Source organism: Alexandromys fortis, unplaced genomic scaffold, assembly GCF_014885135.2.
Source record: "Alexandromys fortis isolate MF-2015 unplaced genomic scaffold, M_Fortis_MF-2015_v1.1 scaffold_38, whole genome shotgun sequence".
Classification (NCBI taxonomy): Eukaryota; Metazoa; Chordata; class Mammalia; order Rodentia; family Cricetidae; genus Alexandromys; species Alexandromys fortis.
Window position 1 is genome coordinate 2,400,798 of NW_026067916.1, and position 8,003 is coordinate 2,408,800.

Below are 8,003 nucleotides of genomic sequence, written 5' to 3' on the forward strand. Positions count from 1 at the left end.
AGGCAACAGGAAGTACACTGGGACACTAAGAGTAGTTTGTGCATAGGAGATCTCAGAGCCCAGCCCCGCAGTGACACACTTCCTCCAACAAGGCCACGCCTACTCCAGCAAAGCCACACCTCCTAATAGTGCCACTCACTTTGGGAGTCATTTTGTTTCAAACCACCACACAGAGAATAAGACAAAAAAAAATCATTTATGTTTACCTAGGTAACATGCTGTGTACAATCAAGTATTTTTATTCATTAAACCTTTTATCCTGATATTTTAACAATAGAAAGATAAAACATTATTTTTTTCCTAGCAATGTAAAGATGATTCACAAATCTAAATACAGCTGTGAAGAAAGATTATGATGTGTGCCCATATACTGTGATGGGAAACAAACCAATATAAGTGAGAACAATATTAATTCCACTTATGCAGGAAAATTATTTATTTACTACAATACACCTTAACATGTTCCCATAAATTTTTATATTTTCCTAAGCCATAAAATTCCTACATTTGTGTCTCAAATCCTATTGCATTGGCCAGAGATACCTAACAATCTGCATTTTGTAAATTAATCCATCAGTATTTACATAATACCTTTGAATTTAGCATTCTTAAAAATACAATTTTTTTGGCCCTGGGAGGTAAGATGGCTCAGAGGGTAAAGGCAGTTGCCACCAGATCTGGCACCTGAGTTTGGTCCCTGTAACCCACGTGGTGGAAGGAGAGAACTAAATCCAGCAGATTGTCTCCTCTCTATGTGCGTGCCACACACACACACACACACACACACACACACACACACACACACCTGCACATAAAGGAAAGAATTCGCACTTATTCTAAATGACAAATGTATCATTTCTGCATCTATGTTCCGTCCACTTGTGTTGAGATTTGCGCTGTAAACAACAGGCTTCTGTGATACTACAAATAGGATTCTGTCCCAACCACATTTTCTGATCACTATGGCTAACACACAGGACTCTTTCTGAGCTCTCTGATTAGTCTGAAATGCTGGCCGCTTTCCTTGGATTGGCTATGTGGGCAACCATCTGGAAACATCAGGCGAGTGTTCTCAGAATGGCTGTCTCTCTCATCACGACTTTGGCTTTGCAGGATGAAAAGCCCCTGGACCCCTGATTTCTAAGCTAAAACTGCTCTCCAGTGTTTATCTTCCAATACAGATTCATTCTTTCCCATCCTGAAGTTTTCCTTAAAGGATATAGCTGGAGTGTGTCTTTCCCCACCCGTGCCTGTCATCCAAAGGTTCATTTCCCACGGGCTGCTTGGTGCAGCTTCAAATGCCCATCATAAAGCCACAGAACTGGGAGCACATGCTTGACCTTGTTTTCAGAAAAACATCCTGGGGGGCTGGAGGGATGGCTCGGTGGTTAAGAACACTGACTGTTCTTCCAGAGGATCTGGGTTCAATTCCCAGCACCTATATGGGAGCTCAGAACTGTCTATAATTCTAGTTCCAGGGTACCTGGCACTCATGGCAAAACGCAAATGATGTAGGTGGGTCTTCTATCTATCTATCTGTTGTTTCATTGGTTAATTAATAAAGAAAACTGCTTGGCCCGATAGCTCAGAACATAGGTAGGCAGGGAAGACAGAACAGAATGCTGGGAGGAAGAAGGCGGTGAGACAGACGCAATAGCTCTCCTCTCCAAGATGGACGCAGGTTAAGATCCCTCCCGGTAAGCCACCACCTCGTGGTGCTACACTCATTAAATATGGGTTAAAGCAAGATGTGAGAATTAGCCAAAAAAGAGGCTGGAACTTGATGTGGGAGTGATTTCTTATTAATAAAGAAACTGCCTAGGCCCCTTGATAGGCCAACCTTTAGGTGGGTGGAGTAAACAGAAGAGAATGCTGGGAGAAAGAAGCTTAGTCGAGGAGTCGCCATGGTTTTCCCACTCCAGACAGACGCAGGTTAAGATCCTCCCTGGTAAGCCAGCTCGTGGTGTTACACAGAATATTAGAAATGGGTTAGATTAATATGTAAGAGCTAGCCAATAAGAGGCTGGAACTAGTTGGGCCAGGCAGTGTTTAAAAGAATACAGTTTCCATGTAATTATTTCGGGGCATAAGCTAGCCAGGCAGCCTAGAGTCAGGTGGTAGGAACGCAGCCCACAGCACCTACTACACACAAATGCACATTAAAATAATTTTTTTTTAAAAAAGAAAAACATGTTATGTCACATGGGAATAGCTCTAGTTTCATATACCAGTGAGCTTTTGGAGAGAGCTTTTCAGAATGAGAAGGCTTTTCTTCAGATTTCTGAATAAATAGATGGAAATAGAGGCCTTCTCCTCGTTCGTCAGAGACACAAGCTGGATCAGAACTCTGGTGAGTTCAACTGCATTTGCTCCCATTGAAAAGAGTAACAGGAAAACATCAAGGTCAAAGACCCATTGTCTCTGTGGTGGTCATTCTGACCACCTCTCAGTGCTGGGGAAGCAGCCCCATAATGTTGTAAGTCAGGAGACCCTGAGAGAATGTTGTCCAGTTTCCCTAAGAGCGGGAAAGTCACAGCTTCCAGTGTGTCCTTTCTCATTATGATGAGGTGACATAGAGGACATTGCCCCCAAACTCTGCGGAATAGAAAACATTGCCAAATAAATCTGTGTCAAGTAGGGTTCTTTGGATGCAAACCAAAGACTCAGAAAACACACTGAGCAATGAGACCTCAAGAAAGCAAGCTCTAGGGCTCTTGGTGAAGGGAAGGGAGAGTCTCCTCAGAGAACAGCCTCTGCCACTCTAACACCTCAGCTGTCACTTCACACAGGCTCCGGGTAGGAGGACACTTTCTTCCCCAATAGAAGTGTGTGTGACTCTTTGAGACAGAGTCTCATGTGGCGCAGTGGGCCTTGAACTTAGTCTGTAACCACGACGACGTTGAACTGACCCTCTTGTCTCCACCTCCTCGATGCTATGACACCACACACCACTTGGCTTGCCGACTTGTGCCAGGAAGGAAGCTGGGAAGACACCTCCACCTTCGCATCCTCCGGGAAGGTGTGTAGCGGAGAAAGGCAAGCTAGTCCAGGAGAGCCCAGGGCTTTCATGTTCAGGAGCAGAGAGACCCACTGTTGAGGGCACAGACTGGGTTCACCCCTCCAGGTGTGCTTTTTAATCAAGAATTAATTCAATCCTCTCCTGACAGAGCCTTCCCACAGAGTACCAAAAAGATCTAGGAGCCATGAAGGAGATGGCCATAGTAAAAGCAAAGTCGGAAGAGGAATCTGGCTAGCATGGCAGATGTCGGTCCCCACTAAATCACCTTGTCTCGGGCATGTATTCCATAGCAAAGACATTGCAGACTTGATGGGAATCTATTCACTGAGATCCAACTTTCCTCCTGTGCTTGACTGTGAAACTGAGGCTTCTTGGAACCTTTCCTACTGTTTTCTGCTTCTGTGGCCAGTGTCTGGAAAACAGGTCAATGGGCAAGTGCTGGTTGGGCTCCCAGTTCAAATCCTACCTCGTCTACCTCGTGTCTGGTCGATAGTATCTGTCCTATTCCAGCTAGTAAGAGTGACTGCTGCTTGTCACATGCAGGGTCAGACACTCTTTAGGCTTCCTCCTAGGTAAGATGAACCAATTCCCTGTTAGAAATCAATTCAGGAGAAAGTTCTGGTTCCTTAAGACTTCTCTCTCATCTCTAACGCACGTCTAAATTCTGTGATAGACTCTTCCAACACCTTCTTACGGAGACAGCCTCCATTTTCCCATGCTGTGAATTCTTTCCCTCTGTAGCAAGGAACAAACCCTACCGTTCAACGACAGCTCAGACCCTGGTGGTCTTCGGCCCAAGTACTGGTAACAATTCTGGGCTTTAAATGTGAGTGACTGTACAGTCACTGTTCCCACACCTTACCAGAAACAGGACATCAGTCAGATTTTCACAAAGTGTACTGATTGATCTTTCATTTCATGGGACGGTGAGGGGTTAATACTGTAAGTTCAGTGTTGCTCAGTCTTCCAGGAGGAGCTGCCATTGTCTTTTAGGAATGTTTTCTGGACCTGTCTTACATGGCAGACATTGCCTGTTGGATTTTGATTATACACACACACACACACACACACACTTATTCTACCTGTTCCTTCTTAAATTGCATCGGTGTGAAACCCAACACATGCGTGCAAACGTGTGAATGCATCGATGAGAAGAGGACCTAGCACTTGCTGGATGTGAGATAGTTAATCTCCGTTGTCAAGGTGATGAGATCTAGGATCACTTGGGCGATGGACCTCTGGGCTAGCCTGGGCTAGATTATCTTCATTGGGTTAACTGAGGGGGAAAGAGCCGCCCACTGTGGGTGACACCATTCCCTGTCCTGCACTGTGTAAGAAGAGAGGAGGTGACCATGAGCTTCCTTTATCCTCTGCTTCCTGGGGATGCCTGACACCGCCTCACACCCCTGCTGTGACTCCCCCAGGGTGATGGACTGTAACAACTTCGAACTGGGAACCAGCATTGACTTTTCCTTTTGAAGTTGCTTTTGTCAGGGTATTTTTTTTCATCACACTTTTTAAAAATATTTTTCAGAACATTTTTGAAGCTAGATGAGAAATTGTCTAGCAGAAGTATAAGCAGTACTGATGGAAGGAGATTCCATTCTCCTGGAGAATTTGAGCCAGATTTAAGACTAAAGCAAAGATTTTGATTTAATTTAAAAATCCCCTGCCAAAGATATGACCTTCATTTTTTCCCCATGAAAGGTCTTTTAGAGCCTGCCTGAAAAACAAATCCAGCTCACGTGAGAATGCAAATCAAGTTAGGGATTGAATAGCATATGCTGCTTACTGGCTTCATACAAGTTGGCTAGTGGAGTTTAGGTTGCCACAAACTTCGGGATACCCAAGAAGACCTTTTATTTCAAGCCCGACATGATTAGATGTTGGCAATTGTTCTTTAATAATTAAACAGGCCATCTGTAGGAGGCAGTGTGACCTTTCACCCGCGGTCTCTCACGCTGGTCTAGAATTTCTGCAGTTGGTACATATGCTATCAGAAACCCGCTGATGCTCTCCTTTGAAATATTAGAGGAGCGGGCTTAAGGCAGCTGTCCCTGGGCTGCCAGCTCTCATTGCGACGCAGGCTTTAAACGCCCTTGGCGTGTCGTTTTGAGTTAGCATACCTTAATCACGACTCTCGCCATAATATAATTCAGCCGATGCCTGAAACCCAATACAGTGGAACATTTGCTGAATGGCGCACTTAGCAACACTCACCAGCCAGAACGTATGTGTTTTCCATTGCTCTGTATGTGCCCTCAGAAATGTCATGCAGATTATAAACACTCCTTGTTCTGGAACAGCGGAATACCAACAATTTCCATTATGCTTCCCGCTCCCTTGTGAGGAATGTATAGGGACTGTGATGTTTGAAGAACTAGCTGCTCCGAGGCTTAGAGATTGATAGCGCTACTAAAATATTGATGTGAGACCCTGTCATTCTGTCAACGCAGTAATTAGACAGCTACGATGAGAACACTTGTCTGTTTGTCTTAAATGTCTCATCGGGCTCCTTCTGCAGCTTGCTGGGTCCTTTCACAATGGTCAGAGTGGAGGGAAGGACATCAGTTACTACAAGCATGGTTTCCGTGTGTCTTCAGAAGGGATGGAGGCACTGGCTGGAGCAGTACTCCCCTATTAACCTGCAGCAGAGGGGACCTCTCCATCTGTTGACCTTCGACAGGCTGTCTATCTACGAGTTCAGTCGTCAGGCTACATTTGAATGCCTTTAGGGTTGACCTTAGCGCTGCTTTTACAGATAAAGGTGACCCTCCACTTCCATTTAAAGCCTTTGTAAGGACTTATAGCCAAACCAGAGATCAATATAGTAGGCTTATTTTTTTTAAATATGCTTATATTTTGTTTAAAAGTCAAACAGCTAGGGGAGCAGTCCTAGAAAATGGTGTTCACATTTGCTCCTTACACATTAACAATCAGAGACCCAGAGAATCTATCTTATTCATTTTGCTGATGTAAGTATTGTTCAAAACTGGAGTTCAACCCGTTGAACGTGGGATAGAAGCTCACTGAGCATTAAGACACGTCATGAAATGGGTCACATCAACCCTTTTCCTCCAGCAAGGTATTAAACTGTGAAGATAGAAAATCAGATGCGTTCATGTTTCATTTCCTTAAAAGTGCTTACTTATGAGTTCCTCCTATCATGGGGTATGGGAGTTTTATCGTCATAGACGAGACATTGATAACTTAATCTTCGGTTAATATACGCACCAAGCATGTAAAGTAAATGCACATAATACAAACACAAAGTGGTTTTGTGAATGTGTAGGAGGGGATGCCGCTCTGGGTATGCTGGTGAATCCCTGGGGAAGCGTCCAAGTCCACCCTTCATCCTCTCTGCTCCGCCTTACCCTTTGCCGGCTGTGCTGCCCGAGTTTCTCCGCCCCTCCGCCTTTAACGGGAGGAGAGAGACAGAGAAGTCATGCTATGCGATTCCCCTACTCTATCAGACATGCTAATCTCTGCCGCTTTAGGAGCAGCCTCCCGGCCAGTCCCTGCTGATGGTCTCTGGCGGCATCTTCCTTCACTGTTTGTTACCTGTAAGTGTGTCACTAGCCTGTTCTTGTAACTCCTGCCAAACCTCTGTGTTTTCACTGATGCAGGGGGGTAAGAAAGAGCAAAGAGTAACAGAGACGCTGCTTCACCTTTACGCTTTGAGCTCATCCCCTCCGTGGACCAGAACAAACTGTTTAAACTAGAAGTCATGCCGTTGTTGTTTTCACCAACAGGTGGCGCCAGTAGTCACACCTAGACATTTATGGGCAGGATTTCTTCAGTTTGTCGACTAGTTCCATCTTTTGAAATTGTTTGGATATCAACTCTGTACCTGTTAAATGCAAATGTCTAAGAAAGGGCTTGGAAACTATTTCAATGAACACACATTTGCTTATGACTGAGGCGAGAACAGAGATTGTGTAAGAAGCAGGGAAAGAGAGAAGATTTGTACATTGCGGGGTGGGGACCAGGAATAATTTTGAAAGACAAAGAGTACAGGAAACAAAATGGAAAGCTGGATGATAACAGAGAAATCCTTCAAATTAGTTCACCACTATTATGGTGTGGATTGTGTTCCCTCCAGATTTGTGTGATGAAGTCCTGGCCCCCCCGGATGACAGTTTAGAAACAGGGACTCCGAGGAGCTAATTAAAGATATATGAAGTCATAAAGCAGGGTGCTGAGCTTTGAGTTCTCAGTCCTCACGGGAGAAGAGATGCTAGGGCTTTGTGGGCACAGAGAGAAGCAGACACGATGTGAGACCAAAGCCAGAAGGCGCTGCGCACATAGTTTAAAGAGAAGCCTCCAGAGAGGCCGTCCTTCCCAGCCCCTCCGGAAGGGCAACAAAGTCTGTGGTTCAAGTCAACGATTTGTGGTATTCTCCTATAGTTCTCCTTGAAGCCTCCAGTCACCAAGCAACCAGCATCCAGAGTGAGGCTAAACACCATTTCCCAGAACTTTCCTTTAGTGTTTGCGTTGGTTTGGGTCTTTTGAGATTCATCTGAGAGAGTACATAAGGATTATATGTACAAGATATTTGTTGGGGAAAGGTGGGACAAGGGATGATAAAGGGAAGAAAGCTCCAGAAAGTGAGAATCTTTGAGCACTCATACAGTTCTAATCTGTGAAGGGAGGAGAAAGAAGTGTTGGTTGACCGTGGTTCAGAGCACTGCACAGTTCCGGGGAGTCTGTTATCCAAAATCTCCCGCCGAAGGCTTTCCATCTTGGTGACTCACCATGTTTAGTCTTGACTGAACAATTCGCAGGAATCATAGCGCTGGGATGAAAATGTCGAGGAGTCTGGGCCCCAACAGCTGGAGCCATCCGTCACTCGAGCTCTGATCCGGGCTTTTCTCAGCCATACTCTACCTCAAGCTGGCGTTAGCAGCCATGGAGACCGAATCCTTCCAAGTCTGAAACCAGAGGAAACACACATCCTTGCCCCAAGCCTCTGTAAAAGCTCTGA